The sequence below is a fragment of the Neofelis nebulosa genome, chromosome X (genome assembly GCF_028018385.1).
Source record: "Neofelis nebulosa isolate mNeoNeb1 chromosome X, mNeoNeb1.pri, whole genome shotgun sequence".
In the NCBI taxonomy this organism is placed as follows: Eukaryota; Metazoa; Chordata; class Mammalia; order Carnivora; family Felidae; genus Neofelis; species Neofelis nebulosa.
The window spans coordinates 78,025,148-78,049,971 of record NC_080800.1 but is presented as its reverse complement, the minus strand read 5'-3'; the positions used below and the strand labels follow the sequence as shown (position 1 = coordinate 78,049,971).

The following is a 24,824-nucleotide window of genomic DNA, read 5'->3' as shown; positions in this document are numbered from 1 at the left end:
AATTTGAACATGACTTTCTCAGTCTTTATGTCAATGTGATGTGAATTACCTCTAACAGATTGAAAACATGTAAGAAAACATGAACATTTCACTTAGAATGAATGACTCAGATAACAGGACATTTGTCTTAAGTATTAATGTGTTTGGTTCTAACAACACAAAGTAAAGCTGCAATTGAGCTGAATTTTACATGTAATATGGTGCATGTGGGTGGATTTCTAACATCTTCCTGATGACTCATATACAGTGGTTTTTTTTTTCAATGGGTCTTGTTGTTGTTCACTTTAGGCTTACAATACTAATGCTATTTTGTGATCAATTTGGGAAACCCTACAACCTTCCCTGAGATGACCAAGAGATGCAGCTTGACGAATATATTTACTTGGCTAGCATGGTAATCAGAATCTAAAACTCACATTTCAAATGGCATATCACCTAGATAACACTGACAACAAGCCACTTTCTTGGCAAATGACTGATTGATGGTTCGTTCTTAACATGTCTGGAGAAACATATTAATAAGATAACCCATGTCTTTTTTCACTCTGTAATATCCACAGATGATCTCTATTTCAGATGACTCTAGGAGCTTAATGCAAATAAGAAATAACACCTTTCTGGCTCATTAAGGCAACTGCTCAAGCTGTCATTCGCATTACCTCTCTGAAAATGCAGTACAGGAGGCAGCAGTAGGCCTTGTCTGCTGCAGAAACTAATGGCACAGAGCTACCTTTTGACAGCAGGGCTAAATTTACATGCTTTACATATTCAGTGAGTAAAAGACTAATTTACATTAATCAAATAAGCTATGTTTGCAGAATAGCCCCTCCCTTATTTGAAATATACCTATGCACCTTGTAGGGCTAGTCACTGACAATTGCATGCTAAATGAATTAATTGTGCTGAAGCAAACCGGGGCCTTTTATACTTCTTTAACCCTACTTATTTTCTCTATGGCAATAGTAAATTATGCCTCAGAAGATAAATAGCAAGTCATGCCTTAAAAGATGAGGTGTTTTGGTTTTCATTCTCGGACCTGCTAGGCTGACTACCTGTCAGATAAGACTGATGCCAGGTTTATGCTTTGAAAAGCTGACAAACCACAGATTTTTATCACTAAATCAAACCTGCTGGATTTAAATTCTGTGAACTTTAATTATCTTCTATTTAATTAAAAGAACTAGATTAAACCAAAAGTGGGTCTTGACAAAGGAGACTAAACGAGTTTTAGGGGATGAGAAGACTTTATTTTCACAAATCAATTTTCTCATTTTTAATAAAGCAACATTTACAGATAGAGGAAATTCCAGGAATCATTTTCTGTACAATACTTGTGGTTATCCAGTCCATCCCAGAATGATAATCACCTATCCTGTTCTTAAGAATCTCCACAGGAAGAGGTTCTGGACATGTTGAGAAGGTTTCAAACTGTTAAGGGCACTAAGTCAGTTTATCACAGATGGAGAAAAGGTTTTTTTTTTTGTACCTCACCAACTAAAAGATAAGAATTATTTCTGCTCCAAGGGTTGCTTTTATTATTATTTTTCTTTATTTAAGGTAAGATTACATAATCACCAGTCCTTGCAGAATATCTTGTTTCATAGTGGAATAGTCATAAGGTATTGGATTATTTAACCAACAAGTACTCATTGTTGGTCTAGTCCAGCAGTTGGCAAACTTTTTCTGTAAAGGGTCAGGTAGTATTTCTGTGTTTTTTGGGCCATAGGGTCTCTGTCACAAGTACTCAACCCTGCTGTAGTAGTCTCAAAGCAGCCACAGATAATACATAAATGAATGAACACGACTATGTTCCAGAAAGCTTTATTTATGGAAATTTAAATTTCATTTAATTTTCACATCACAAAATATTCTTGTGATTGTTTTCAATCATTTAAAGATGTAAAAATCATTCTTAGCATATGGGCCAGATTTGGCCTGGAGGCCACAGTTTGGCATCTCCTGGTCTAGACTCTGCTTAGGTCATTATGAAGGGGAGAGAAAATAGTGTAAAACATGGGCACATTTCATAATGGTTGGAGAGACAAGGTCAAAAACATTAAAAAATTTGACAAATAATATAATAAAGGGCTAAAGTGTCTGGGATGCCCAAAGGGGCTAAATGAGTGTGAATATGGGTGACAGGATTGTGATAGCTAGAATAGTCAGACCAGGACTCATGTATCACCTAATTGTACCAGGAAGAACTAGTTGGGTTTATTTAGGTGAAGAAGAGAAGGAAAGATAACTCCAGGTAAAAGAAATAATATGAACCAAGATAGAGAAACAGCAGTAATTTAGCAGGATGCCTTTGTGGGAAAGTATGAGAAAGGCCAATGTAAGTAGTATCAATTGGAGAAATGAATTCAGTTATTCAATAATTATTGATCACTTCTGTGTTAAGAATTATGCTAAATAGTAGAGATTCTGTGATAAATAAGACATAATTCTTGCCCTCCAATTGCTCATAGTCTTTTTAAAAGGACAAACAAGCAACCAGTTACAGTATAGGATATTTAAATTGAAGAGTAAAGCTACCTGAAAACAACTGTGATAATTTTTTAAGTTATGTCAATTTTCAACGTTTTTTATTTATTTTTGGGACAGAGAGAGACAGAGCATGAACGGGGGAGGGGCAGAGAGAGAGGGAGACACAGAATCGGAAACAGGCTCCAGGCTCTGAGCTGTCAGCCCAGAGCCCGACGCGGGGCTCGAACTCACGGACCGCGAGATCGTGACCTGGCTGAAGTCGGACGCTTAACCGACTGCGCCACCCAGGCGCCCCAAGTTATGTCAATTTTCAACATTCCATTCATTTACATTTAAGGTAGAGATCTGTGATTTAAAGTATAAAGGGATTCCAAACACAAAATAAAAATCTTGTGACCCACTCAAGGCCTGCTCACTTAAAAGTTCAGACTTAACTTCCTTTCCCAGAGAAATGGCAAAATCACATAAACTTCCTATAAGTAATTTCCAGGGACTCTTTGAAGATTATAATTTTAGAAAGGATTATTATTTTATTGGCTTGATTCACTGGAACTGGGCATTATGTTATTGGCGCTAACAATGTGCATACACCTATTTATAAGCCTTTTTGAGTAAGGTAAATTACCATGGAAACACCCAGAGTGTTTTTCACCAGAGATCTTTAAGGAAAGAATTTATATCTACCTGCATGAGATGGCACAGGATCAATAATGCCTAGACCACAGCGTGAATTTTCAACTGTCTGATTTGAAAACTCTTAAAAGTATTCCAATGAAGATGTACACAACTTAATCATTCATTCTTTTAAAATGTAGTGCTGTTACTAGTCTTATTTGAAGCAAGAACTAAAAATTCAGGTACAAGTGTTTTTAGGAGTGTGACAAAAGAAAATCTGATTGATCCTATAAATCCTTTGAATGAGCCCCCAAGTGAAAGGCATGATTGTAAGGAAATAGCAGAGCATGCAGTTTGGAATCAGACAAACCAGTGTGCAGATTCTGATTCAACTGCTCACTACCTGTGACCTTTGCCAACCAACTTAACTTCTCGAATCCTCCATTCTTCCTCCTTTTCCTTGGGAAAACAAAACCCAATGTTCAGGAATGTTGTTAAGATATAGTAGATGGGTACATGTCACCTAGTTCAGTGACTACACAGAAAGTAGGACAGCTGGTTGAAATGAATATCTTGTTTCTACTGGAAACTTTGGCATTTGACTTTTTTTTAAAGTTTATTCATTTTTTGAGAGATAGAAAGAGCACAAGCTGGGGAGGGGCACAGAAAGAAAGGGAAACAGAATCTGAAGCAGGCTCCAGACTCTGAGCTGCCAGCACAGAGCCCAATGCGGGGCTCAAACTCACCAACTGGGAGATCATGACCTGAGCCAAAGTCAGCCGCTTAACCGACCCAGCCACCCAGGTGCCCCTGGCATTTGACTTTCTTTAAAAAAGTCATGTTGTATAATCACCCAATCTTGTTTAAAATAGCACTCAGGCAATTTATGTAGCTGATCTTGGATTAGTCCTTGTTGCACAAGGATGATTTACCATCACAGAAAAGATGAAATAAAAACAAAAATTCTTTGAAATGTGCAAATAAATAGGTATCGTACTGAGCCCAGAACTCTGAATAAGACAAAATCACGAGTAGTACATTTTTAATATTGGCTCCGAATAAATATTAGACTATAGATTATACACAAAACACGTTTTTATTTCATTAGTTATTATACAGGCCATGATGAATATGTCACACGATAAATGAATGAACTAGTTATTGCCAGCATTCCATCCAAAGCTGGTTTCTTCAGTTCCGGAAGATGGCGGCGTAGGAGGACGCTGGGCTCACCGCGCGTCCTGCTGATCACTTAGATTCCACCTACACCTGCCTAAAGAACCCAGAAAACTGCCAGAGGATTAGCAGAACGGAGTCTCCGGAGCCAAGCGCAGACGAGAGGCCCACGGAAGAGGGTAGGAAGGGCGGCGAGGCGGTGCGCGCTCCACGGACTGGTGGGAGGGAGCCGGGGCGGAGGGGCGGCTCGCCGGCCAAGCAGAGCCCCCGAGACTGGCTGGCAAAAGCGGAGGGGCCGGACGGACTGTGTTCCGACAGCAAGCGCGACTTAGCGTCTGGGAGGTCATAAGTTAACAGCTCTGCTCAGAAAGCGGGAAGGCTGGAGTACAAAGGGAGGGAGAGCTGCTGAGCCCCCGGACAGCAGAGCTCAGCTTGGCGGGGAACAAAGGCGCTCGCCAGCGCCATCTCCCCCGCCCATCCCCCAGCCAAAATCCCAAAGAGAACCAGTTCCTGCCAGGGAACTTGCTCTCTCCGCGCAAACACCCAACTCTGTGCTTCTGCGGAGCCAAACCTCCAGCAGCGGATCTGACTCCCTCCTGCTGCCACAGGGCCCCTCCTGAAGTGGATCACCTAAGGAGAAGCGAGCTAAGCCTGCCCCTCCCGCCCCCGTGCACCTTGCCTACCCACCCCAGCTAATACGCCAGCTCCCCAGCACCACAAGCCTGGCAGTGTGCAAGTAGACCAGAGGGGCCACACCACCCCACAGTGAATCCCGCCCCTAGGAGAGGGGAAGAGAAGGCACACACCAGTCTGACTGTGGCCCCAGCGGTGGGCTGGGGGCAGACATCAGGTCGGACTGCGGCCCCGCCCACCAACTCCAGTTATACACCACAGCACGGGGGAAGTGCCCTGCAGGTCCTCACCGCTCCAGGGACTATCCAAAATGACCAAACGGAAGAATTCCCCTCAGAAGAATCTCCAGGAAATAACAACAGCTAATGAACTGATCAAAAAGGATTTAAATAATATAACAGAAAGTGAATTTAGAATAATAGTCATAAAATTAATCGCTGGGCTTGAAAACAGTATACAGGACAGCAGAGAATCTCTTGCTACAGAGATCAAGGGACTAAGGAACAGTCACGAGGAGCTGAAAAACGCTTTAAACGAAATGCAAAACAAAATGGAAACCACGACGGCTCGGATTGAAGAGGCAGAGGAGAGAATAGGTGAACTAGAAGATAAAGTTATGGAGAAAGAGGAAGCTGAAAGAAAGAGAGATAAAAAAATCCAGGAGTATGAGGGGAAAATTAGAGAACTAAGTGATACACTAAAAAGAAATAATCTACGCATAATTGGTATCCCAGAGGAGGAAGAGAGAGGGAAAGGTGCTGAAGGGGTACTTGAAGAAATTATAGCTGAGAACTTCCCTGAACTGGGGAAGGAAAAAGGCATTGAAATCCAAGAGGCACAGAGAACTCCCTTCAGACGTAACTTGAATCGATCTTCTGCACGACATATCATAGTGAAACTGGCAAAATACAAGGATAAAGAGAAAATTCTGAAAGCAGCAAGGGATAAACGTGCCCTCACATATAAAGGGAGACCTATAAGACTCGTGACTGATCTCTCCTTTGAAACTTGGCAGGCCAGAAAGGCTTGGCACGATATCTTCAGTGTGCTAAACAGAAAAAATATGCAGCCGAGAATCCTTTATCCAGCAAGTCTGTCATTTAGAATAGAAGGAGAGATAAAGGTCTTCCCAAACAAACAAAAACTGAAGGAATTTGTCACCATGAAACCAGCCCTACAAGAGATCCTAAGGGGGATCCTGTGAGACAAAGTACCAGAGACATCACTACAAGCGTAAAACATACAGACATCACAATGACCCTAAACCCGTATCTTTCTATAATAACACTGAATGTAAATGGATTAAATGCGCCAACCAAAAGACATAGGGTATCAGAATGGATAAAAAAACAAGACCCATCTGTTTGCTGTCTACAAGAGACTCATTTGAGATCTGAGGACACCTTTAGATTGAGAGTGAGGGGATGGAGAACTATTTATCATGCTACTGGAAGCCAAAAGAAAGCTGGAGTAGCCATACTTATATCAGACAAACTAGACTTTAAATTAAAGGCTGTAACAAGAGATGAAGAAGGGCATTATATAATAATTACAGGGTCTATCCATCAGGAAGAGCTAACAATTATAAATGTCTATGCGCCAAATACCGGAGCCCCCAGATATATAAAACAGTTACTCATAAACATAAGCAACCTTATTGATAAGAATGTGGTCATTGCAGGGGACTTTAACACCCCACTCACAGAAATGGATAGATCATCTAGACACACAGTCAATAAAGAAACAAGGGCCCTGAATGATACATTGGATCAGATGGACTTGACAGATATATTTAGAACTCTGCATCCCAAAGCAACAGAATATACTTTCTTCTCGAGTTCACATGGAACATTCTCCAAGATAGATCATATACTGGGTCACAAAACAGCCCTTCATAAGTTTACAAGAATTGAAATTATACCATGCATACTTTCAGACCACAATGCTATGAAGCTTGAAATCAACCACAGGAAAAAGTCTGGAAAACCTCCAAAAGCATGGAGGTTAAAGAACACCCTACTAACGAATGAGTGGGTCAACCAGGCAATTAGAGAAGAAATTAAAAAATATATGGAAACAAACGAAAATGAAAATACAACAATCCAAACGCTTTGGGACGCAGCGAAGGCAGTCCTGAGAGGAAAATACATTGCAATCCAGGCCTATCTCAAGAAACAAGAAAAATCCCAAATACAAAATCTAACAGCACACCTAAAGGAAATAGAAGCAGAACAGCAAAGGCAGCCTAAACCCAGCAGAAGAAGAGAAATCATAAAGATCAGAGCAGAAATAAACAATATAGAATCTAAAAAAACTGTAGAGCAGATCAACGAAACCAAGAGTTGGTTTTTTGAAAAAATAAACAAAATTGACAAACCTCTAGCCAGGCTTCTCAAAAAGAAAAGGGAGATGACCCAAATAGATAAAATCATCAATGAAAATGGAATTATTACAACCAATCCCTCAGAGATACAAACAATTATCAGGGAATACTATGAAAAATTATATGCCAACAAATTGGACAACCTTGAAGAAATGGACAAATTCCTAAACACCCACACTCTTCCAAAACTCAATCAGGAGGAAATAGAAAGCTTGAACAGACCCATAACCAGCAAAGAAATTGAATCGGTTATCAAAAATCTCCCAACAAATAAGAGTCCAGGACCAGATGGCTTCCCAGGGGAGTTCTACCAGACGTTTAAAGCAGAGATAATACCTATCCTTCTCAAGCTATTCCAAGAAATAGAAAGGGAAGGAAAACTTCCAGACTCATTCTATGAAGCCAGTATTACTTTGATTCCTAAAACAGACAGAGACCCAGTAAAAAAAGAGAACTACAGGCCAATATCTCTGATGAATATGGATGCAAAAATTCTCAATAAGATACTAGCAAATCGAATTCAACAGCATATAAAAAGAATTATTCACCATGATCAAGTGGGATTCATTCCTGGGATGCAGGGCTGGTTCAACATCCGCAAATCGATCAACGTGATACATCACATTAACAAAAAAAAAGAGAAGAACCATATGATCCTGTCAATCGATGCAGAAAAGGCCTTTGACAAAATCCAGCACCCTTTCTTAATAAAAACCCTTGAGAAAGTCGGGATAGAAGGAACATACTTAAAGACCATAAAAGCCATTTATGAAAAGCCCACAGCTAACATCATCCTCAATGGGGAAAAACTGAGAGCTTTTTCCCTGAGATCAGGAACACGACAGGGATGCCCACTCTCACCGCTGTTGTTTAATATAGTGCTGGAAGTTCTAGCATCAGCAATCAGACAACAAAAGGAAATCAAAGGCATCCAAATTGGCAAAGATGAAGTCAAGCTTTCGCTTTTTGCAGATGACATGATATTATACATGGAAAATCCGATAGACTCCACCAAAAGTCTGCTAGAACTGATACATGAATTCAGCAAAGTTGCAGGATACAAAATCAATGTACAGAAATCAGTTGCATTCTTATACACTAACAATGAAGCAACAGAAAGACAAATAAAGAAACTGATCCCATTCACAATTGCACGAAGAAGCATAAAATACCTAGGAATAAATCTAACCAAAGATGTAAAAGACCTGTATGCTGAAAACTATAGAAAGCTTATGCAGGTAATTGAAGAAGATATAAAGAAATGGAAAGACATTCCCTGCTCATGGATTGGAAGAATAAATATTGTGAAAATGTCAATACTACCCAAAGCTATCTACACATTCAATGCAATCCCAATCAAAATTGCACCAGCATTCTTCTTGAAACTAGAACAAGCCATCCTAAAATTCATATGGAACCACAAAAGGCCCCGAATAGCCAAAGTAATTTTGAAGAAGAAGACCAAAGCAGGAGGCATCACAATCCCAGACTTTAGCCTCTACTACAAAGCTGTCATCATCAAGACAGCATGGTATTGGCATAAAAACAGACACATAGACCAATGGAATCGAATAGAAACCCCAGAACTAGACCCACAAACGTATGGCCAACTCATTTTTGACAAAGCAGGAAAGAACATCCAATGGAAAAAAGACAGTCTCTTTAACAAATGGTGCTGGGAGAACTGGACAGCAACATGCAGAAGGTTGAAACTAGACCACTTTCTCACACCATTCACAAAAATAAACTCAAAATGGATAAAGGACCTGAATGTGAGACAGGAAACCATCAAAACCTTAGAGGAGAAAGCAGGAAAAGACCTCTCTGACCTCAGCCGTAGCAATCTCTTACTCGGCACATCCCCAAAGGCAAGGGAATTAAAAGCAAAAGTGAATTACTGGGACCTTATGAAGATAAAAAGCTTCTGCACAGCAAAGGAAACAACCAACAAAACTAAAAGGCAACCAACGGAATGGGAAAAGATATTTGCAAATGACACATCGGACAAAGGGCTAGTATCCAAAATCTATAAAGAGCTCATCAAACTTCACACCCAAAAAACAAATAACCCAGTGAAGAAATGGGCAGAAAACATGAATAGACACTTCTCTAAAGAAGACATCCGGATGGCCAACAGGCACATGAAAAGATGTTCAACGTCGCTCCTCATCAGGGAAATACAAATCAAAACCACACTCAGATACCACCTCACGCCAGTCAGAGTGGCCAAAATGAAGAAATCAGGAGACTATAGATGCTGGAGAGGATGTGGAGAGACGGGAACCCTCTTGCACTGTTGGTGGGAATGCAAATTGGTGCAGCCGCTCTGGAAAGCAGTGTGGAGGTTCCTCAGAAAATTAAAAATAGACCTACCCTATGACCCAGCAATAGCACTGCTAGGAATTTATCCAAGGGATACAGGAGTACTGATGCATAGGGGCACTTGTACCCCAATGTTTATAGCAGCACTCTCAACAATAGCCAAATTATGGAAAGAGCCTAAATGTCCATCAACTGATGAATGGATAAAGAAATTGTGGTTTATATACACAATGGAATACTACGTGGCAATGAGAAAAAATGAAATATGGCCTTTTGTAGCAACGTGGATGGAACTGGAGAGTGTGATGCTAAGTGAAATAAGCCATACAGAGAAAGACAGATACCATATGGTTTCACTCTTATGTGGATCCTGAGAAACGTAACAGAAACACATGGGGGAGGGGAAGGGAAAAAAAAAAAAAAGAGGTTAGAGTGGGAGAGAGCCAAAGCATAAGAGACTGTTAAAAACTGAGAACAAACTGAGGGTTGATGGGGGGTGGGAGGGAGGGCAGGGTGGGTGATGGGTATTGAGGAGGGCACCTTTTGGGATGAGCACTGGGTGTTGTATGGAAACCAATTTGACAGTAAATTTCATATATTAAAAAATAAAAAATAAATAAATTAAAAAACAAGAAAAAAAAAAACAAAGCTGGTTTCTTGCTTCTTTCTTTGGAAAGTAGTAAGTGAATGAATAAATGCTACTTTTTATGATACAAATGTCCTTCACTATTAGAATCTGTTGAATTCAGCAATGAATACATATTCATGAATGTGCACTCTTCTAAAAACAGAGATTTAGACAGTCTACTCCATTAAACATTAGTTTATTTTTCTTCCAGGTGTCAGCCAGGGAATCAACATTTTGGTCTGTGTCCTTTTCATGATGTCTGTCCTAATGGATGCCCCCTGGAAATAAAATCAACATATGTATAATGGAATAGATTTTCTAAATCTCAATTCTGAGAAGGGTATTGTTTGACAAATTAATTCTAAATATTAGGCATGAACATAGATTTATAAATACAACTCCAGCTTAATTTGGTGCTGATTAAAAATAATTAAAAACTATATAATTTATTATATATTCACATTATATTGGTGATGCTAATAATTAGATCCTGCCATGCCATCATCAACCTGGCATTTTCTTAGTTGAACTATTTCTTTTGTTAATCCCCACAAGGGCATCTTGCATATTTGATGAGGTAAATTGTGCCTCTGTCAGTCTGTTCAAGTTATGACAGGTATGCACAACATATTGCCTTTGTTGTGATTTGTCACATGGATATAATCTCAGTAGCACAATCATCTAAATTGCTAATAAATATTAACTAACATGTAGTGTTAAATTAAGTGCACACACAAAACCTAATAAATTTCAGGGGTGCCTGGCTGGCTCAGTTGATAGAGCATGCAACTCCTGATCTCAAGGTTGTGAGTTTGAACTCCACATTGGGTATAGAGATTACTTCAAAATAAAAAAAACAATTCCTAAAAAAACTAATAAATTACATATTCAAACCTTCTTGGTTTCCTTTACAGTAATCTATTTTTTTAAAAAGTCCTTTGAAATATTCTTTTTATCTCAACATAGATATACCAAAATCAAACTCAAATAACATAGGCTTGCTAAATATAAAACAATACGTATTGAAATTATGGAAGAAATAGTTTTTTCAAATTCTGTTAGACCAAGAGGGATGGGAAATGGGGTGGTAAAGGCCATATGTAGGCTAAAGTCACACAATAGTTTCTGTCCTTGGTGTTAAGATCAACACACAACTGAGAACCTTCTATGTGTATCACTGTGGTAAGATACTGGCGCTAATGAATATGACACAAGTCCCTATCTTCCTTAGAGTCTTGTTTACTTTGAGAACCATTCTCTCCTGAAAATCACCCTAGGTGATGATGATGATTATAGAGAGGATAGCAGCAGCCATGCTCATAAGTGACATTGGCCAGTGGCTGATATTAGGAACTTTATAATGGCCTAGTATTCTACTCCCTGGTGTGGACAATGTGATGGCAGTAGGAATACAATGTGGGAAAATCTTAAGTGGGAAAATTTTGCCTCTATTTTTTTAAAAAAAGTATTCCCTTGGGGAGCCTGGGTGGCTCAGTCGGTTAAGCGGCCGACTTCGGCTCAGGTCATGATCTCGCGGTCTGTGAGTTCGAGCCCCACGTCGGGCTCTGTGCTGACAGCTCAGAGCCTGGAGCCTGTTTCAGATTCTGTGTCTCCCTCTTTCTTACCCTCCCCCGTTCATGCTCTGTCTCTCTCTGTCTCAAAAATAAATAAACATTAAAAAATTAAAAAAAAAAAAGTATTCCCCTGCCAGCTTGGTCTAATTGAGGGCTCTTACAGACTGACCTAATGAACCTTCAGCTTGGGAGGCTTCAATTATTCCCTGATAAGCAGTGAACTCAAGTTTTACTGTAGGCATCATCTCCTAAGCTATAGTGATCTATTAGATTGGCAATGGCTTCCAAATACCACCAAAAACATTTACTGAAGGCCAATCCCGGCAGGAATGTTGTCAAGATAATTTTTCAGCTTTTATAGTTGCTCTACAAATCAGGTCCAATCACATTGTTGTAGGTTTAGATTAAGCATATAATTGTGTACTCCCATGTTAAATACATAGTTTCTGCTAGGATTTTCCAAAGCGGTAAATTATGGTATATGAAAACACCAGACAGACATAAATATAAATATTATTTCTCTGTAGACTGTGAAATATATTTTAAAGTTATGTTCAACTTTAAAAAAATCTATTCATTTTACAGTTATTTTATCTTTCTGTTTCTTCCCTATGCATTAAAGCCAGCTTATAAATGCAGAACAGGGAAGATGAGACAGAAGGCCAGGACAGGAATGAGTCAGGACTTTAACACCAAAAATATGTCCTGTACAAAGTAGTCCCTGGGTCACTTAGAAGGATATTTTTACTGTATCTTAGGTCTTAAAGTATAATTCCACAGGAAAAGTGTGGAAACCAGTATATTAGTCTCTTTTAGAAAGAAGGAAGACCATGCATTGATTTCAAATCTTTGTATAATAGGGGCACCTGGTTAACTGTCCAACTCTTGATTTCAGCTCAGGTCATGGTCTCATGGTTCTTGAGTTTGAGCCCTGCATGGGGTTCCACGCTGACAGTGCAGAGCCTGCTTGGGATTCTCTCTCTGTCACTCTCTCTCTGCCCTTTTCATGCATTCTCTCTTTCTCTGTCTCTCTCTCTCTCAAAAAAATAAACTTAAAAAAATCTTTGTGTAACAACAAAAATAAATTAGTGTAACTATTCATAGTTTTCTAGAAATAACAAGTGACTTACCTTCTTGGAATTAAATGAGGAACATGGGGTTTTAGAGTATGAAAGTTGTGATTAACATTTTAAACTTCTGAAATCACTTTTATGATGGACTTTTCATATCAGTTATCCTTAAATTTAGTAAAACATTTTTTGTTCTCAGCCTTAGAAAAAAGAATGTGTTCATGAGATAATACTGCTTAGATAGAATGCTAATTTTAGGTTTGAAATTGTCTTCCATTCCTCTTAGAAATCTGAATGACTAATCTAGACAGACTTTAAAAAGAGAGAAATTAAGATACTTTAATCCACAGAAAGAGAAAAAAATATATACACTTTTCTCAAATCACTTCTTAAGTAAAGCATATATAATAACCCCATGATTTTGAGCTTGTCAGCAGAAATACATTCAAACATACCTACACACACAGACACACACACACACACACAGACACAGACACAGACACACACACACACACACACACACACACACATTCAAGCTACACAGCCATCACAATAAGATAGTGTCTGACACCAACATGAAACCAGGCACATACCAACAGATTTGGTAAATCTACTTTGTTGAACATCAACTCCACCCTCTCTGGGGCTCTTGCCTTTACTAGCAGCACTGATTCTGCATAACTACAGTGAAGCAACAACAACAACAAACAAGGATTAATGAAATTGGCTGGTTCAGGGAGAGATCTATGGCAGGGTGGTGTTTTCATTCTTCTAAAAGCTCTAAATTCATCTACCTAGTTTTCGGTGTGTTCAAAGCATTTCAATTTGTTTTTTTCTACATGAGAATAAGAAAAACATACTGATCATGGGTTAGAGAAGTAAATGGGAGATAGAATTCTTTTTAACACTTCAGGAAAGGATCCAACCAAATTATTTTTTAAGCCACATAACTGGTTAACTATAGATTGAACTGGGCATTTGTATTTTTTATACTTTCCTATTATTTTGATACTATAAGTAATGTCAATGACTTTTTAAATAACCTACATGTCTTGGCAAATGAGATCTTGTCTCATCAATGTGGTTGCTGTGGGAGTTAAAGAATCATTGCTTGATTCTATCACTGTGTGAGATATTTGTGAAGTGCCTCTTTGGGATGTATTTAGAGTCAGCCTCACATTCTTTTACATAGTTTCAATGAAAGCAATTCTTTGATATTTTATAGACCTGAATTTTGGAGGAGTATTTCAGAGTCAAATAGAATAGATAAGCTTGGTAATTAAGCTGTGTAATACTAATGTTTGGTTAAAAACTAGGTGCAACTATAAAGAAATGATATTGAATTTCTCATTTAGCTCAAATGGCACTCTGAAGAACATTTATTTGGATAAATAAATTCTTGTTAGGTTAGTAGTAACAGCAATATTTTCATTAAAATATAAACACACAAATGTGTATGTCCAGAACTGTAAAGTTGGGCATTTTGTTCATTTTACAGATAAGGACATAGAGGCCCAGCACCTAATATACTCCTAGCAAAGTACCTGGTATACAGCAAAGTGCTTATTAAATGCAAAAATTATCTATGTAGCCAAAGTGGTGATCTGCGGAGAAATACACAATATATTTAAAACAGTGTTATAAGACTAGACTTATGGGTATAGCAAATATCTGTCCATTTGTTTGTCCTTTCCTATACTTCTTCTTCAGAGAATATGTTCTTCCATATAGTTCCTGGAAGAGGTAGCAATCCCATGAACCATGTGATCTTATTCCTGCCCTGGTAGATTGAAACACTTTGGACACCTGACCCAAGGGAACAAATCCAAACATGAGGCTGTTCCAGTCAGATTCTGTTACAAGAATGTGAACTCAAATAGGCCAATGTCATGTAAAGATTAGCACTTGAAGTAAGGGTCATGCTTTATCACAACTATGGCAGTCATGTTTAAACTAAGGAAACTGATAGAGAAAAAGAAGAGGCAGAGATGAGTGAGAGCAGGGAAGGGTAGAGAAAGAAGCTTGTATTTCTAACTTTCCAGTTTTGTTTCCAGTCCAAGGCACTCTATGGTCTGACTGCTATTTCCTATCCTTGGATGTCCAAAAGGTTGTCTATCACGTCCTTGAATAAATCCCACTTATTTCAAGCCAGTTTGATTTCTATTCCTTTAACTAAAGAAGCCTGAACACAATGTATTATTGGGCTTCTATGTCCTCCTTTAGCTTTTTAATAAAAAAATTAGAAAAATAATTTTTAAACTGCTCATGGAATGGTTCTATGCCCAGGGAGATTAAGTGATTTCCCCCAAGTCATTCACATAGTAGCAGGTCAAGGACTAGAAACTACATCTTGTAACTCAGCAAATAGCTCCTATCAGTAGAATATGCTTGTTCAGGGCACAGACCCTGAAGCTACATGACCTTGGAAATGTTACTTAACCTCTCCTTGCCTCATTTTCCCCCTCTATAAAAGGAATAATAGTACTTCACCCATCCCATAGGATTGTTGTGAGAATTATATTAGTTATCATATCACCTAAATAGTAACAGCTAATTGAACCTGGACAGTAATCTGACCTAAAGGGTAGCCATCCTAGGCCCTAATGCAAAACAAAACAAAACAAAAGTGTGGTTGGGGGAGAACAACAAAATAACGCTCCTCTGACAGGAATGTGGAATTGGAACCAACAGTTCTTGTCAGGAGCTAGAAGGAGCAGTTAGACCAGGATAAGTAGAGTCTCCCTCCAAGCACAAGAGAAGCAAAGTACCCTTTAAAAAAGGCCCATGAACTTGTGTTGTGGGGCATTCCAGCGACAATCTGAATGTGGAACGAAGTTCTCATTTTCAGGCATCTAGATCTAGATGTAGGATATTGCCTATCCTGAATTCCCATGAGCTTCTCTGTAGCTGTTCAATAAGCTCAATTTATATAGCTTCTGGTTATGAAATAAATAAGACACAGGGATGTAATATACAGCATAGGGAATATAGTCAATTATGTTGTAATAAGTTTATATGGTGACGGATGGTAACTAGACTTCCCAAGGTGATCACTTCATAATAATATAAATATCCAATAAGTTATACACCTGAAACTAATACAGTATTGTATGTCAATTATTCTTCAATTTAAAAAAATACCTTTTTGTTCCTTGTAATCAACAAAGACACAATTAAGTAAAATACTTATTAATATCACCTTAAGTTTTTATATGAAAAGAAAAAGTAATTACATATACAAGGCAGCAGCAGTGGGGGATGGCCCATATGCCTCTCATCACAAACATATTTTCCTAGTGTTTTCATACTGTTTTTCAGCATCGTCAATACAATAGTCTCATTTCTCTCTTTTTGGGTGCTTTATCACCATCTTATCACCAGAAACTAGATAACACAGGTCTTAAGAATGAGTAATTAATCATTCTATATCCATTTAGCACCATTGGATTAATTGTTTAACATGACAGATAATAGTTTAAGCCTACATTCCCCCAATGAAAATGTGAAAATATTCTTTACTGAGGTCCTTTACCCTTAGAAGGCAAACCAAACTTTAAAGCATGTTCCGTAATTTGTACCCTGAAAATATTTTCTAAAACAGCAAAACAGCAACCTGAGCACAAACTAGAAGAAAAATAAGACTACTGCAAATCATAAACAAGTTCAGATGATTTATAGGAAGAGTATTCTACAAAGATCCCTTAGTGTCAAGATATAAACAGTTTTTAGTGCTATTTAGTTAAATGATAATTATAAAACTCATTGAACTGAATGAGAATTAGGATTGTGAGACAAATGCTTGTAAGCGGTTAATTAATTCATATGAACCGCACAGCTCAGCTAAAAATGGGCTGATTATTCTAAACCACCAACTTGTCTCCTTTTTACTATTGCTCTCGTTTTCCATCAGACTCACCCTGTTGTACCCTCACCCCTAGTATCAAATGTCAGGAGGTAGAAATATTTAAAAGGAAATGTGAGCTAAAGGCATTTTGCAAGGATACATCAAGGGTACAAATATGTCTGCTGGAACACTGAAATGAAAAAATAATTTATTAGTACACCATGGCTTATAACATCCCAAAGGGTTCAATATTTTCATTATGTACACAAACATATCCCTTCCTCCTTTTCAAATGCCTCATTACAGCTAAGCCTGGAGCTTTTTTCTTAAAAATATTTCCTCTGAAATTATTAATAATCTGAAGTTCCCTACAGGCCAATGGTATTATTACAGTCAAAATGGATCAATATGCATATATACTTACATACTCTCTTTTTACACTATTTTAAATAACAAAGTATTTAGTGGGAACAGTAAAGAATTTATAAGCTATATACAGGAAAGCCTAGAGGAAGATGGCAATATCCCAGACTCTATGGAAACAGCTCTTGAAGCTTATTAGGTGGGTGTAAGAGACTGTAATAAGATTATGAGTTTTGGTTTAGCCTGTCCATCATTTCAAAATCCCCATAACTAAAGGGAATATCTTCATAGGGGTCTGAGTTTAATATTGAAGCTGCTTTACTTAATTCTTCCTATTTTATAATGCTGAGTGCTAATTAGTTCCATCTACTTTCTTCAGGATTGTCAACAGGCAACTTGGAAGCCAAGAACCTACTGAATTATGGATTAACCAGTTCTGTAACAGCATGTTCAAGCAACCTAGTTAGCTACTCCAAAGTGTAGTATTATTATGGGCACAGGAAAACATAAAATCCTTTTGTTATCTTCTGCTTAAAAGCAGAAAAATAAATCCCTATAAGTAAACTATTTTTGATGTGTTAATGAATATTTTAAATATGAGAACTCAAATAAATATTTACTTTTGTGTTTGTCAAACATTGCCTATTAATTTCACAATATCCACGATATCTGCTACAAAAATGGACAAACTCATCTTAAAATTTTTTGAACACAGATACAAATTTTAAAGATGGAAAAGACTGAGATTGAGCCTGACTATCATGAGCCTCCTCATCTACCTTCACTTTCATTGAACCTGCATCCCAACCTCCCTGAGCCTTTTCATCACTTTCCTACTTTTGGCATTTCAATTGACTGCTTTATCCTACAGCTAGCCTCTAGAATCAGCCCCTTAGGGTCACATATTCTGGAATTAGAAGGGATGTTAGAGATAATCTGATGTAGCTCTCTCATTTCATAAGGGAAATAACTGAGATGCAGAGGTTAAGTGACCTATTTGATAGGTGATAGCAGAATTGGAAAATGAATCCAAGTCTCCTGATTCCCTGCTCAATGCACCTTCAGTTCTACTTTATCATCATAACCATCCCATTCAACCATGCCCAAACTTGATGGCCTCACTAGGCTGCTGATCTACCCCTCAAATAATATGGGAACCTGCTCCCCTAGACATTAGTTTCCTTAGCCTCAGGTAATCTAGCTATGATTGATTACTAACAAAGCTTAACATGGCCATGCCTATTGTGTGCTTCCTGGCTTACTCAAGTGTGTTCAAACTCCCCTTGTTTCTACAGGCTTCCAATTCGACCCTCCTTTTCTCATTCCTAAAGGATGATCTTGCCTTCTACCTTGTAAGAATGAGTCTGTGTCCTGAGTTTCATCATTTGCCTTCACCTAGACATCAATTATCTTCTATCTTGTCCATCTTTGTGGTAGAAACAATTCTCCTTTTTCTCTCCTCCTGAAAGTTAATGCTCCTATGTTTATTCCCTTCCTTATGAACACTTACAATCTCACCCTCTTAACTGCTGCCTTTTCTGTAAACCAAAACAAATAAAATTAATTGCTAATGATTAATAATAGCAGTAATAGCTAGTATACAAAGTGCTTATGGTGTACTAGGCATCATTTTAGGCACTTTGCAAGTATTAATTCATTTAATTCTCATAACAACCTATGAAGTAGGTATTTCTATCATGCTCATTTTACAAAAAAGGAAATTTAAATAGAGAGAGGTTAAGTAACTTGCCCAAGATGCACAACTGAGAAGCAGAAATGGCAGGATTTGAACCCAGAGAGCTTAGCTCCAGAGTCTGTGTTCCTAATCATTACACTGTTTCTTTAACATATGTTATATCTATACCATCACTTATCAGCTTTATTATGTTGGGCAACTTACTGAACTTCTCAGAGAGTCAGTTCCCTTACATAAAATAAGAATAATATTCTGAATCTTAAAATATTGATATGAAGATTAAGTGAACTAGAAAATACATAATCTACCATGCCTGACATATTAAATGCCAGTTTAAAAAAATACTAGACAGCAGTACAAAAGAAATAGGAAGATAACTATGCACTAATATAAAAGAATGTGCAAAATACATTGTCAAATAAAACAAGGCGGCAAATAAATAAGTAAATGCCATTTCACACAATATGGATAATAATAATAACTACCAAGCCTAGCTTTTATTAACCAAGTATTCAGGGATAACTCTCTCAGAGGAAACTATGCTTTATTATGTGCTTAAGAAATCCTTACCAAGCACTGTTCTAAGCACTTTACCAATGTTAACTCATTTAGTCCCCAAACAACCATAAGGTGAATCCTAGTATTATTTCCAGAGGTGAGACAAAGAGGTGATTAACTTCCCCAAGATCACAAAGCTAGTAAGTGGCAGACCAAGATTTGGACCGAACCATTCTGACTCCAGGGTGTATGCTAGGCAGACTCTCAGTGTAATAGTTTGTTGTAGGAGGGCAAATGTGCAATACCCAGGTCATGGGAGAATAGCACAGATGCATATAGCCATAGCAAATATGAAAAGGTATAGTCTAGCTTATGTTCCCCAAACTTGTCAACTCAACAAAATTATCTTGAGATTATAAAAAGAAAACAAAACCAGAATCCTGGGCCCCATCCTAAACCTATTAAGTCAGATTCTGGGAATGGAGACCAGTAGAAGTTAACAGAGGAGTAAGTCAGAATCACTTAGTAGCTTTTTCAAAATACCCACACCTAGAGTCCATCCCCAGACAGTCTGCTTCAGCATATCCATGATGGTTTCCAGGCCTCACTTGATACTTTTGGGGGATGCTAGGGAACCAACAAATCATTTTGAAAACTGATGAACAAAGAGAAAGAATCAAGCATTCACCCTGTCTTCTCCACATGAAATATACCTGAATGAGACCAAATAGCTGATGAGGGGACATATCTTTTTATAGAAGTATTACAAATAGCTTTTTAAAAAGACGGGACGATAGAATATCACTCTTGAATTAATGGATCCAGACAATGATCATAAATGGCTGCTGATACACTAAGAGTCAACCAGCCAGCATGTGCTCCATTATAAAAATAGCACATCACCAACAATAAGGATGTCTTGCTAAAAACATGGAACCCAAATCTGATTTAGCTTCTATATCTAAGTTTATAGAAAATATGTGGGATGGGGAGATAGGTAAAGATATATGTAGATAACACCACTGGGATGCAATAATAAAAAATACAAACTCTATCAGACAAATGACCTGGTTCCTTCCATAATTAACAGTTGAAAATTAAAATTAAAAAAAGAGATGAAGATGTATAGTAGCTAGCTTCCAAGATGACCCGTCCAATTATCTTCAACTCTTGGTATTCATGCTCTGGTAAAGTTTTTTCCCACACCATTTCTGGGTTAGTCTGTATAACCAATAGAATATGACAGATGTGTTGTTATGTCATTGTCAAGCTAGGGCATGGAAAGTACTATGGCTTCCTCTTTGCTCTCTCAGATCACTCACACTTAGGGAACCCATATATCATGTTGTAGGAGACTCAAAACGCCCTCCAGAGAGGCTCACATGGTGCAGAAGTAAACTGGAAAGCAGATTCAAGCCCACAGATGACTGTAGCCCTGGACAAAGTCCTGACTGCCACAGACAATGAGACAGAATCATTCAACTGAGCTGCTCCAAAATTCCTGTCACACAGAAACTTTAGATGATAAATATTTATAATATTAAGTCACTAAGTTTTGAGGGTAATTTGATGTATAGCAATTGATAACTAAATACAAGACAGATGTCACAGTTTCAAATAGAGACTTAAGAGAATAACAGAAACAAATAGATCTTATTCAGTTCCTGATTCAAAATGGGGGCTGGGGAAGTAGTAGATGAAGAAATGTGAACACCAGATATTTATTAGCAAGGAAATATTTTTCATAATGTATGATAATATTACTTAGTTATGTTAGAAATAATCCTTATATTTTGTGAATACATATAGAATATTTACAGATGAAAAAATGTAATGTCTAGGACTTAATTGAAAATATCCAAGGGTGGGAGCAGATAGAACAAAATTGAACAGGAAGTGAACATTTTTGAAGCTAGGTGCTGGGTTTACTATATTACTCTATTTTGTATATATTTTAAAATTTCACAATAAAGAGTAAGGGTTAAAAAGTATTGGCTGACCATCAAGGCCTCACATCAGATGAAGCAATTCCAATTAAACCAGCTAATTAGTAGAGGCAAGTTCTCAGTAGCCATATAATGTTCATCTATGGGTGTCATTGCATACAAAATATGTATATATGCATATATATATACACACACATACACACACATATGTTTATATGTATATAGTGTGTGTGTGTGTGTGTGTGTGTACCTTTTTTGGTGTGGCCATGTCATTTTTCTCCAGCTAGACATAAGATAGTAGCTTGGAGACTTTTTTTGTTTATTTATTATTTGGTTTATTTATCATTGAGGTTTTCTTTTCATTTTTTTTTAATATATGAAATTTATTGTCAAATTAGTTTCCATACAATACCCAGTGCTCATCCCAAAAGATGCCCTCTTCAATGCCCATCACCTACCCTCCCCTCCCTCCCACCCCCCATCAACCCTCAGTTTGTTCTCAGTTTTTAAGAGTCTCTTATGCTTTGGCTCTGTCTCCCACTCTAACCTCTTTTTTTTTTTCTTCCCCTCCCCCATGCGTTTCTGTTAAGTTTCTCAGGATCCACATAAGAGTGAAAACATATGGTATCTGTCTTTCTCTGCAGAAAGACCTAAGCCTTTTTGTAGGAAAAAGAAATAAATTTAAAGCAAGACACTAAGAAGAAAAAAAAAAACATAGGCTAACTCATGACACATAAGTCTGAAGGGTGTAAGAAGAGTAAGATGAAGAGTATAATGTGTGTCTCAAGAAGGGATACTGAAAGAAACTGAGGGAAATTTGAACATAATTTACTGAGATTGAAGGGTGTAGGTTTTAGTTTGAAGGATTGGGGAGAGTAGAGGAAATCTAGAACAACTACCAAGGCATGTGATTCAGTGTACAATGAACAAGGAGACTGCTAAGCAGTAATGAAGATTCAAATAATGCTACAAGAATACTGTATACATAAAAGATGAATATAATATTTTAGATTCTTCCACAAGGAAATGAATTTGCTTTTAGAATTTATTTTATTGTTATTGTGTGATTTTACTTTTAAGAGGAGAGGACTGAGTAGCAACCGTGCTTCAATTGTAACACAACTAGCAGGGAGATATGATTTCTAAATACTGTATTTCTTATGTTGTATACTTTTTCTCAGGAAGCTTTCCAAATTTATTGAATAAATCATGATTTCCTTTAATAATCTGCAACAGTTGGGAAATACATAAATATTTCTTCTCTTACTTTGTGAAAGTCCAAAAAAAGCAAGGGTCAACTAACAAAGGCAATATGAAACAGCAAAAACCTCATATTTGAATAGCAATCACTTAAACATCTGTAACCATGGGCACCTGAGAATAATGCCTCAATAAATAGCTATGGACACTTAGGAGAGGAAGCTTAGATATAATAATATTGCATAATTTAATAGGACACATAGCTTTAGAGCGATTTCATTTTAAAATAGAAAAACCTAAAATAAGATCTCCACTATCCAGAAACCTCAGAGAATAAGTTGATCTGGATAGCTGAGGGTTTATAAATTTTAAACACCAACCATTTTTACCTTAGTCATTTATATAGAAATGTTTCACAGATATATTATACATTTTGTTGCATATATAAAGAGAATCTAGAGAAAACACATCATTGTTGGTTCACACAATTATCATGAACATCAAATATTGGGCTGTGCTCTAAATCCAACAAAGGCATACTTAAGGTATGTCTGTTTGTTTCTTTTTTAAATAGAGCAGAACTAATCTGTCTTTAAATTTCTTTCTCATTTTAAAAATATTTAAATTGGCCGCCACCACCACCACCACCACCACTACCACTACCACCACTAACACCGCCGCCACCACTGCCACCACCACCGCTGTGTTCTGGTGTAGAATTTGGAATCCCTGTGTGTGGTTAACAATGAAGCAGAATTCAAACATGCCAGCTTTCCTCAGCAAGCTGTGGACGCTTGTGGAGGAAACCCATACCAACGAATTCCACACCTGGAGCCAGAATGGCCAAAGTTTTCTGGTTCTGGATGAACAAAGATTTGTAAAAGAAATTCTTCCCAAATATTTCAAGCACAATAACATGGCAAGCTTTGTGAGGCAACTGAATATGTATGGTTTCCGTAAAGTTTTACATATTGGCTCCGGAATTGTAAAGCAGGAAAGAGATGGTCCTGTTGAATTTCAGCATTCTTATTTCAAACAAGGCCAGGATGACTTGTTGGAGAACATTAAAAGCGAAGTTTCATCTTCAAAACCAGAACAAAATAAGATTTGTCAGGAAGATTTAACAAAAATTATAAGTAGTGCTCAGAAGGTTCAAATAAAACAGGAAACTATTGAGTCCAGGCTTTCTGAATTAAAAAGTGAGAATGAATCCCTTTGGAAGGAGGTGTCAGAATTATGAGCAAAACATGCACAACAGCAACAAGTTATTTGAAAGATTGTCTAGTTTATTGTTATGTTGGTTCAGAATAACCAACTTGTGAGTTTAAAACGTAAAAGGCCTCTACTTCTAAATACTAATGGAGCCCAAAAGAAGAATCTATTTCAACATATAGTCAAAGAACAAGCTGATAATCACCATCATAAAGTTCCACATAGTAGGACTGAAGGCTTAAAGCCAAGGGAGAGGATTTCAGATGACATGATTATGATATAACTGATGATAATGCAGATGAAGAAAATATCCTAGTTATTCCAGAAAGTAATGAGGATGTTATATGTGATCCCTCCAACTGTAGCCAGTACCCTGATATTGTCATTGTTGAAGATGACAATGAAGATGAGTACGCACTTGTTATTCAGAGTGGAGATCAGAATGAACCAGCTAGAGAATCCCTAAGTTCAGGTAGTAATGGCACCCTCTCATGTCTCGTGCTGTCCAGCTAACTGGCTCACCTAGTCTGACCACAGAAGATCCTGTGACCATGATGGATTCCATTTTAAATGATAACATCGATCTTTTGGGAAAGGTTGAGCTGTTGGATTATCTTGACAGTATTGATTGCAGCTTAGAGGACTTCCAAGCCATGCTGTCAGGAAGACAGTTTACCATAGACCCATATCTCCTGGTTGATTTTGAAAATAAAGGATTAGAAACTACCAAGAACAATGTAGTTCAGCCAGTTTCAGAAGAGGGAAGAAAATCTAAACCCAAAACAGATAAGCAAATTATCCAGTACACTGCTTTTCTACTTCTTGCATTCCTTGATGGGACCCCTACTTCTACTGTTCAATAGGGGAGTACAGCATCATCAGAAGTTATGTCCTCTGTACATTAATGCATAGAAGTTGATGAGCTTCTGGATAGCAGACTAGATCCAGAGCCAACCCAAAGTAATCTTGTTCACCTGGAGCCACTGACTGAAGCCAGAGCTAGTGAAGCCACACTGTTTTATTTATGTGAACTTGCTCCTGAAACTCTGGATAGTGATATGCCACTATTAGATAGTTAAATCCCCAAGAAGTGGACTCTACATGTACATATTCATCAAAATGATTAACTATTTATTTTAAAGTATCATTTGGTACTTTTTTTGTAAATCACTTTGTT

The 24,824-nt window shown here is 37.6% G+C and overlaps 1 protein-coding gene and 1 pseudogene across 3 annotated transcripts in view; one reads left to right on the top strand and one right to left on the bottom strand.

Moving 5' to 3' along the window:
- DIAPH2 (diaphanous related formin 2) overlaps positions 1-24,824 on the bottom strand; it is a 988,177-nt gene that overhangs the window by 131,355 nt on the left and 831,998 nt on the right. The gene's annotated exons all lie outside the window — the stretch shown is intronic.
- LOC131503159 (heat shock factor protein 2-like) lies at positions 23,131-24,726 on the top strand (annotated as a pseudogene).